Raw genomic sequence first — 10,907 nt, forward strand, 5'->3', positions numbered from 1 at the left:
AATGTTCTTAAAGTGATGACCTAGGTAACTATTTTCCCCCAAAAAAGGACAAAATGTGTTCTAACCAATGGAGAATTTACATCTCCATCCCACAACTGTAATAATGTGAACTGACTACTACAGTTGCTAGGCACCAGTGACGCACACACTGAGCGAAATCAGTATGTGCGCACCTTGATTATTACGTTCGTGTAAATCCAAAAACAAAGAGACTGCCAACGTTCCAAAATTCAAAATCAAAAAACAAGAAAGGTACGTTGTTGAAACGTTTGTTATTGACAAAACAATACATATATTTGTGAACGTGCGTGTAAAGTCATACAGGAAGAAAGGTTGCAAACACAACTCCTTTCAGCGGCGGACTTGACAAACACTCTACTCCGTACACAACCTTCGGAAAAGATGTATCCTGATTTTGCTCAGTGTGTGCGTCACTGGTGCCTAGCAACTGCAGGAGTCAGTTCACATTATTTGTTTGTCTGTTCACTTAAAATACCGTTGGGTCGATATATTTGTGATTGTAACGTAATTTTGTCAAAACCAACGTTCCAACAACTTACCTTTCTTGGGTATTTTATTCTCAATAGAGAAGAACAAGTCGCGTAAGGCGAAAATACAACATTTAGTCAAGTAGCTGTTGAACTCACAGAATGAAACTGAACGCAATGCCATTTTTCAGCAAGACCGTATACTCGTAGCATCGTCAGTCCACCGCTCATGGCAAAGGCAGTGAAATTGACAAGAAGAGCGGGGTAGTAGTTGCGCTAAGAAGGATAGCACGCTTTTCTGTACCTCTCTTCGTTTTAACTTTCTGAGCGTGTTTTTAATCCAAACATATCATATCTATATGTTTTTGGAATCAGGAACCGACAAGGAATAAGATGAAAGTGTTTTTAAATTGATTTGGACAATTTAATTTTGATAATAATTTGTATATATTTAATTTTCAGAGCTTGTTTTTAATCCGAATATAACATATTTATATGTTTTTGGAATCAGCAAATGATGGAGAATAAGATAAACGTAAATTTGGATCGTTTTATAAATTTTTATTTTTTTTTACAATTTTCAGATTTTTAATGACCAAAGTCATTAATTGATTTTTAAGCCACCAACCTGAAATGCGATACCGAAGTCCGGGCTTTGTCGAAGATTACTTGACAAAAATTTCAACCAATTTGGTTGAAAAATGAGGGCGTGACAGTGCCGCCTCAACTTTCACGAAAAGCCGGATATGACGTCATCAAAGACATTTATCAAAAAAATGAAAAAAAACGTTCGGGGATTTTATACCCAGAAACTCTCATGTCAAATTTCATAAAGATCAGTCCAGTAGTTTAGTCTGAATCGCTCTACACACACACACACAGACAGACACATACACGCACATACACCACGACCCTCGTTTCGATTCCCCCTCGATGTTAAAATATTTAGTCAAAACTTGACTAAATATAAAAACGCACAGCAAAGGAGAATGCCAAATTATAATCCAGTGCCTCTTTCATTCGTTTCATTCTTTCATTTGGTTCGAGAGATTTGCTTTCTGTTGGCAGCTAAACAGCTAGGCGTTTAAAGGTATACTCCTGGTCAAAATCGCCCCAAGAGGTGCATATTTCGGTTTTGGGTTTGAATAATGAAACATACACTTATAACTTATTACACGTAACTTATAATTAGCCTTTAACCGTTTAAGTATTCAACGTTGAAATACAATTTTAAGGGAGTTTTTTTAGACCGTATATCTCCGTCCACCCCCAATTTTCTATCTTTTTGTCCCAGTTTTTCGCCTCTCACAGCAGTACGTGAGCAAACTTAACCATCATAGATATGAAGCATTTTTAAGCAACCGTACCATCAAAGATGTGAAGCTTTTTTCTTTTTCTCTTTTTATATTTAGTCAAGTTTTGACTAAATATTTTAACGTAGAGGGGGGAATCGAGACGAGGGTCGTGGTGTATGTGTGTGTGTGTCTGTCTGTGTGTGTCTGTCTGTGTGTGTGTGTAGAGCGATTCAGACTAAACTACTGGACCGATCTTTATGAAATTTGACATGAGAGTTCCTGGGTATAAAATCCCCGAACGTTTTTTTCATTTTTTTGATAAATGTCTTTGATGACGTCATATCCGGCTTTTCGTGAAAGTTGAGGCGGCACTGTCACGCCCTCATTTTTCAACCAAATTGGTTGAAATTTTGGTCAAGTAATCTTCGACGAAGCCCGGGGTTCGTTATTGCATTTCAGCTTGGTGGCTTAAAAATTAATTAATGACTTTGGTCATTAAAAATCTGAAAATTGTAAAAAAAAATAAAAATTTATAAAACGATCCAAATTTACGTTTATCTTATTCTCCATCATTTGCTGATTCCATAAACATATAAATATGTTATATTCGGATTAAAAACAAGCTCTGAAAATTAAATATATAAAAATTATTATCAAAATTTTGTTTTCGAAATCAATTTAAAAACACTTTCATCTTATTCCTTGTCGGTTCCTGATTCCAAAAATATATAGATATGATATGTTTGGATTAAAAACACGCTCAGAAAGTTAAAACGAAGAGAGGTACAGAAAAGCGTGCTATCCTTCTCAGCGCAACGAATACCCCGCTCTTCTTGTCAATTCCACGGGCACTGCCTTTGCCACGGGCGGTGGAGTGACGATGCTACGAGTATACGGTCTTGCTGCGTTCAGTTTCATTCTGTGAGTTCGACAGCTACTTGACTAAATATTGTATTTTCGCCTTACGCGACTTGTTTTTTTTTTTAGCAAACTCAAACATTGTTAATGCGTTATATATATGGTATGGCGAGTACTCCTCGAACTTCTCACGTCAAATTGGCATCGTAGACAGTATACCTTTAACTGTTGATGTAACAATCTAAGTCGAATGAAGAGGCGGGGTGACCCGGCGTTTCAGGGACACTTAATGATAATTCATTACTGTGACGTACTATGTTATAAATTTAATGATGATACATTACTGAAACGTACTTAATTGCATAAGGTTAGCTCATTAAGGACGGATTCCAAGATAAGTCGTAACGCCATTAACTACGACATTAAAGTGTAACTAAACAGACATTTTGAAGTGTCAGCTTTACTGAATGGCTTTATGTTTTGTCCAAGTATAGACCTCTAGAAGCGATACTATACGATTTTTCAAACGTTTACTGTGTTTTCTGATTTACTACGATTTTTTAAAAGTGTTGAACCCATTTCAGATTTACCTGATTATCTTTTCTTGATTTGGTACTTCCAAAGAACAAGTGGTACTTTGAGTTCCGGTTTTATGTTTTAACCAATCAGAATTTGGTTCCTAAATAAAGTCGTCAGCTGCCTGTCCTGGCAGAGTCGGCAACAAGCACTGCTTGCCACATGTGTGATGTTACCAACAGAAATAGCCATAAATTGGTCAAGGTAGCAATGTAAATGAATTGGATCTAACTAATGTGCTTGTACTGCATCTATGGCTTTTGAATTCACTCAAAGTCATTAATTAATTTTTAAGCCACCAAGCTGAAATGCAATACTGAAGTCCGGGCTTCGTCGGAGATTACTTGACCAAAATTTCAACCAATTTGGTTGGTTGAAAAATGAGAGCGTGACAGTGCCGCATCAACTTTCACGAAAACCCGGATATGACGTCATCAAAGACATTTATAAAAAAAAAATGAAGAAAAAGTGAAAGTCTGAGGATATCATACCCAGGAACTCTCATGTCAAATTTCATAAATATCGGTCCAGTAGTTTACTCTGAATCGCTCTACACACACAGACACACACACACACACACACAGACACACACACATACACCACGACCCTCGTCTCGATTCCCCCTCTATGTTAAAACATTTAGTCAAAACTTGACTAAATGTAACAAGAAGGGCAAAGCCCATACGACTCACATGCTTTACACATTTTTCATACCAAAATACATGTGACCTTGACCCAAGGTCAAGGTCATCCAAGGTCATGCAACACAAAGCTGTTAATTCAAGACATAGGAAGTACAATGGTGCTTATTGGCTCTTTCTACCATGAGATATGGTCACTTTTAGTGGTTCACTACCTTATTTTGGTCACATTTCATAAGGGTCAAAGTGACCTTGACCTTGATCATATGTGACCAAATGTGTCTCATGATGAAAGCATAACATGTGCCCCACATAATTTTTAAGTTTGAAACAGTTATCTTCCATAGTTCAGGGTCAAGGTCACTTCAAAATATGTATACAATCCAACTTTGAAGAGCTCCTGTGACCTTGACCTTGAAGCAAGGTAAACCAAACTGGTATCAAAATATGGGGCTTACTTTGCCCTATATATCATATATAGGTGAGGTATTGAATCTCAAAAACTTCAGAGAAAATGTGAAAAATGTGAAAAATAGCTGGTTTTTAGGCAATATTTATGGCCCCTGCGACCTTGACCTTGAAGCAAGGTCAAGATGCTATGTATGTTTTTTGGGGCCTTGTCATCATACACCATCTTGCCAAATTTGGTACTGATAGACTGAATAGTGTCCAAGAAATATCCAACGTTAAAGTTTTCCGGACGGACGGACGTCCGGACGGACGTCCGGACGGACGGACGGACGGACGGACGGACGGACGACTCGGGTGAGTACATAGACTCACTTTTGCTTCGCATGTGAGTCAAAAATGAAACACACACACATACACAAAACAACAGGATTTTAACAAACTTATAAAATTAATGTAATGTCATTGTATGAAGCCAGAACAATCACTAACTTACATAGTTGATCACACAATTACCCATCACTGAACAATAAATTGAAGTCGGGTGCATTCAATGACTAGTAACGGCTTTGAAAAAACCCTCATCTCAAAACATCCCCCCCCCCCAAAAAAAAAAACCAAAAAAAACCCAATTAAATAAATAAAATAAAACAGGTTGTGTATATATAGCGCAGTAAACACCATGCAGGTACAACTACAAGCAAAGATTTGACAGTAATTATCCTTGTTACGAAGCATTTTATATAGCACACATTTTCTAGTCTCTCTCTGGAAAGTAATTTATTGACCTGTGGGTTATTTGCGTTTGTATACACACTGGTGATTCGTAAACTATGTTGAAAGAGATTGTCAAACAATATTATATGGGGTGTCTTAAAAAAAATGTATATATCAACAAAAAATGTCACGGAATGCAACATAAGTGGCTTAAAAAGTCGTGTTTTTGTGTGTGCAGGATATTCGCTAGGACAGGACCTCAAGCTGAACCAGCACAACAGCGATGTATTCTTCCATGGCTTCCACAAAAGTCTTCCACCTATAGCGGGCATTGCATACAGATGGTCCAAAGAGGGTTAGGGTTACCCTAACCCTCATTTAAAAACATTCTTTAGACCAATTATCCCTCTGTTCTCAAGTGAAACATGGAATAATTCTGGACAAATGCGAGGACGTTAGCTTTTTTTTTTAGTGTTTTTTTTTTATCATTTTGCTTATCATTAAATTTGTTACCATTATGCAGGAAAAATGTGGAATAAAACCAGGAGAGCTTTCGGTAGAAGATATTTCCTGTGTCAAAAGTTAATGCTTATTCTCATTGATGGGTGCTCCAAACTAAGTTATTTTGACTGCCTTATTCGAATTCACTTCCAAGACAGGGCTGAGAAGTGGAGAAGCTTAGGAGAGTATCGTAAAAATTGTCTGGGTGTTTAAGCAAAACTTTCGAATATGTCAGATTTTACTTTAGAGATTTTAAATACTGTTAACTGACAGAAATGCTATAACTTCTACACCAACTGACTGGATAACTTCATATTCAGCATACATAAACTTGATTTTATGCATGTGCAGTTCACAAAGTGGCAAATGTGTAGGTTAAATGATCTAACTTTTGCGTCACCAATGACACCAACGCTTTCGTGTCTGAGGATTGCCCTGAACCTAGCTGTAGCTGCATGCTTTCTTCAGGTCATCGATAGCCTGGGGGTTGAAGGGGATGTTTTTACATACTCAGACATTCAAAATAATAACAAGTCGCGTAAGGCGAAAATACAATATTTAGTCAAGTAGCTGTCGAACTCACAGAATGAAACTGAACGCAACGCAACGCAGCAAGACCGTATACTCGTAGCATCGTCACTCCACCGCCCGTGGCAAAGGCAGTGCCCGTGGAATTGACAAGAAGAGCGGGGTATTCGTTGCGCTGAGAAGGATAGCACGCTTTTCTGTACCTCTCTTCGTTTTAACTTTCTGAGCGTGTTTTTAATCCAAACATATCATATCTATATGGTTTTTGAATCAGGAACCGACAAGGAATAAGATGAAAGTGTTTTTAAATTGATTTCGACAACAAAAAAATTGATAATAATTTTTATATATTTAATTTTCAGAGCTTGATTTTAATCCAAATATAACATATTTATATGTTTTTGGAATCAGCAAATGATGGAGAATAAGATAAACGTAAATTTGGATCGTTTTATAAATTTTTATTTTTTTTTACAATTTTCAGATTTTTAATGACCAAAGTCATTAATTAATTTTTAAGCCACCACACTGAAATGCAATACCGAAGTCCGGGCTTCGTCGAAGATTACTTGACCAAAATTTCAACCAATTTGGTTGAAAAATGAGGGCGTGACAGTGCCGCCTCAACTTTCACGAAAAGCCGGATATGACGTCATCAAAGACATTTATCAAAAAAAGGAAAAAAACGTTCGGGGATTTCATACCCAGGAACTCTCATGTCAAATTTCATAAAGATCGGTCCAGTAGTTTAGTCTGAATCGCTCTACACACACACACACAGACAGACAGACAGACAGACAGACAGACAGACACACGCACATACACCACGACCCTCGTTTCGATTCCCCCTCGATGTTAAAATATTTAGTCAAAACTTGACTAAATATAAAAAAGGTAAAAGCCTGAAGGGTTTAAATTAGGTAAAAATGGCTACCGCTCAATGTCAAAACTCGACCCCCGAATTTGGAGAAAAAAATTAAAATTGCACAAAACTCAGACCATTCAATTTACAAAATTGCCACTTATTGGAAAGGCATAACATAAACTGAAGTTAATGAATACCATATATAAAACAATTTGTTCAACAGATGCAGAAGTAATTTGCATGGTTGTGGTTGTCATTTTTAGGGGGGTCAACCCTGTAGAAGAGACGATTTTCTTTATTAAACAATCCGTAATATATTGTTTGTTATGCATACAAGATTAACATTGACAAATACTTCAAGACTCCTCATTGATCTTAGTAAATGTTTGGGTTTGTTTTTTTGTTACTGACTGATTCACTTTCTATTCACTTTACTCTACATAAGCCACGACAAGAAAAGCAAGGGAGGTAATTTCTTCGGAAGAGGTAATTCTCTCCCCTCAGAACGATTGTCGTAGTTTGTTTGATTTTTTCCTTTCTAATCAGTATTATTTAAAATAAATGTCTTTACATCTTCATGTGAAAGGCGCAGTACCCCCCAGGATGTTAAATTCTAGGTTGTGTCCATGTAAAATCCTAATCCTAGTCAAGATCCGAGTTGGTGAACCAACCTTTTTTCATGCAACTGTGCCTCTTTATGCCACTCAATTAGACATACTTTGCAATCCATAATTGCACGAAACTAAGTACAGGAAATACGTTGTTGTCGTTTTTTTAATATTACATAATGAAATAAACAAGTTGCGTAAGGCGAAATAACAACATTTAGTCAAGCTGTCGAACTCACAGAATGAAACTGAACGCACTGCATTTTTTCACCAAGACCGCATACTCGTAGTTTCGTCAGTCCACCGCTCGTGGCAAAGGCAGTAAAATCGACAAGCCAGAATAGTGCGGTAATGGTCGCGCTGAGCAGGATAACACGCTTTTCTGTATCTCTATTCTTTTTAGTGTACTGAGTTTGTTTTTAATCCAAACATATCATATCTATATGTTTTTGGAATCAAGGACCGTCAAGGAATAAGATGAAATTGTTTCTAAATCGATTTCGAACAATTAATTTTAATCATAATTTTTATACTTTTAATTTTCAGAGCTTGTTTGTAATCCAAATATAACATATGCATATGTATTTGGAATCAGAAAATGACGAAGAATAAGATGAAATTGTTTTTGGATCGTTTAAAAAAAAATTAATGACAAGTTTCCGATTTTTAATGAACAAATTCATAAATTACTTTTTAAGCCACCAAGCTGAAATGCAATACCAAAGTCCGGTCTTCGTTTGAAGATTGCTTTGCCAAAATGTCAATCAATTTGATTGAAAAATGAGGGTGTGACAGTGCCGCCTCAACTTTTACAAAAAGCCGGATATGACGTCATCAAAGGTATTTATCAACAACAATTTTAAAAAAGTCGCGTAAGGCGAAAATACAACATTTAGTCAAGTAGCTGTCGAACTCAGAATGAAACTGAAGGCAACGCAACGCAGCAAGACCGTATACTCGTAGCATCGTCACTCCACCGCCCGTGGCAAAGGCAGTGCCAGTGGAATTGACAAGAAGAGCGGGGTATTCGTTGCGCTGAGAAGGATAGCACGCTTTTCTGTACCTCTATTCGTTTTAACTTTCTGAGCGTGTTTTTAATCCAAACATATCATATCTATATGTTTTTGGAATCAGGAACCGACAAGGAATAAGATGAAAGTGTTTTTAAATTGATTTTAAAAAAATGTGATAATAATTTTTATATATTTAATTTTCAGAGCTTGTTGTTAATCCAAATACAACATATTTATATGTTTTTGGAATCAGCAAATGATGGAGAATAAGATGAACGTAAATTTGGATCGTTTTATAAAAAAATACTTTTTTTTACAATTTTCAGATTTTTAATGACCAAAGTCATTAATTAATTTTTAAGCCACCAAGCTGAAATGCAATACCGAAGTCCGGGCTTCGTCGAAGATTACTTGACCAAATTTCAACCAATTTGGTTGAAAAATGAGAGCGTGACAGTGCCGCCCGCCTCAACTTTCACGAAAAGCCGGATATGACGTAATCAAAGACATTTATCAAAAAAATGAAAAAAACCTGTGAGGATATCATACCCAGGAACTCTCATGTCAAATTTCATCAAGATCGGTCCAGTAGTTTAGTCTGAATCGCTCTACACACACACACAGACATACATACACCACAACCCTCGTCTCGATTCCCCCTCTACGTTAAAACATTTAGTCAAAACTTGACTAAATGTAAAAAAAATAATTCACGACTGGTTTCGTGTTGGGCTTTCTCTCTCTGTCTGAATCTAATAATTACTTCCTTCTGAGGCCTGAAATGTGTTGCAGGCATTGTTCAGCTTACATTTATTGTTACAATTTTTGTGGATATGTTATTAAGTGTGTCTGTGTTTCTATCATTCGTTATCAGTGTGGTTAAAAAAAGTTAAAAAAGCACACGTCAAAGTAATTTACCCTTCATCATTATCAAAACATGCAGATACAGGTAATAAATAGTTGTGATACTTTAAACAAATATAATGTTTGTTTTTTTGCATCTTTTCTTTTTTTCAGAGCAAACACACATCGTATTTGTTCAAACGTGTATATTCTGCACTTTCTAATACCCTGCATGGATCTCCAAATCAAGAATGATGAAAAGTCGTCTAATAGCCCTGCAGCACTCACACGAACATGATAGAAGCTTGCATGCACCCAGGCTCGCTGTCTTCGGCTAAAAAAGCTTACCGTTGTATCTTCGCTCAGACAAATGTAGCTCATAACTCATAACTCATAACTCATAACTCATAACATTTTATTGATCCAACAAAGGAAATTAAATTAGTCATCAGCACATATAGGTCATTAATTAATAACTATAAAAGAATAAAAGAAGAAAATGCATTAAAACCCATGATATAAAAATACCCTTTTTTCTTGCACACCTGACACACCGACACACCAATACACATGCATACATGCCTACATACATACCTACATACATACATACATACATACATACATACATACATACATACATACATACATACATACATACATACATACATACATACATACATACATACATACATACATACATACATACATTCCATGTTAAAGTGTAGTTAAGAACATCACAGTAATTATATCATTGTTTGGATTAACAGATAAGTTTTTATGTAAATGATGATAACAACAATCCATAATTAACGCTATTGCACTACCAAAGAAGAGACCAACCAAACACATAAAAACCAATAACAGTAATCATCATCAGTTATCACAGTAGATTAGCCATCAGGTAGTTAGACTCAATTGGGCAAATATAGTGTCAACACCATCACAACAAAGCTAGAGCTCATTTTCACAGCACTAGTTATGATCAAAGGTCAAACAGTCATCAAATCATATTAAATCTATCACTAAGAGGTACATTTAAAAGGCATCACTGATAGTCTGTGGCCAGGACGATGGCTCGGTTGCTGTTAAAATATCTCACAGCTGCAGGAAGAAAAGAACGCCGAAAACGCTCCGTTCGACACCTAGGCATGAGAAACCGAGCGTTCCGTCTTGTCCACTTGCTCCTGTCGCATAGATCTGCAATGTGCAACATCATCTTTGATTAATAAGTCTGAGGCACAGACAAACACACACGCGCGCACATTTGCGAGCGAATGCACGTCAGTCTATTCAATCAAACAGTATAAAAACATACCACAGACGTGGTGGTGGAAACTGGACATTCGCCGTATAACAAACTCAAGAGATTCATTTGTGTGTGTATCAAAAGTTCATCTTGAGCACATTCAGTCTGTATGTAACAGGACCCATCCCGTAAAAACTTCGAACAGATCTATTAAATTCTGAAATCCTTGACAAGGTTTGTTTCCAATCATCTGTAGGCCTATCTGACCGAAGTAAAAAAAAAATTAAAAAAATCAGCCAGTAAAAGCATCTACCCCGGGC

This window comes from Littorina saxatilis, linkage group LG3, assembly GCF_037325665.1.
Source record: "Littorina saxatilis isolate snail1 linkage group LG3, US_GU_Lsax_2.0, whole genome shotgun sequence".
Lineage (NCBI taxonomy): Eukaryota > Metazoa > Mollusca > Gastropoda > Littorinimorpha > Littorinidae > Littorina > Littorina saxatilis.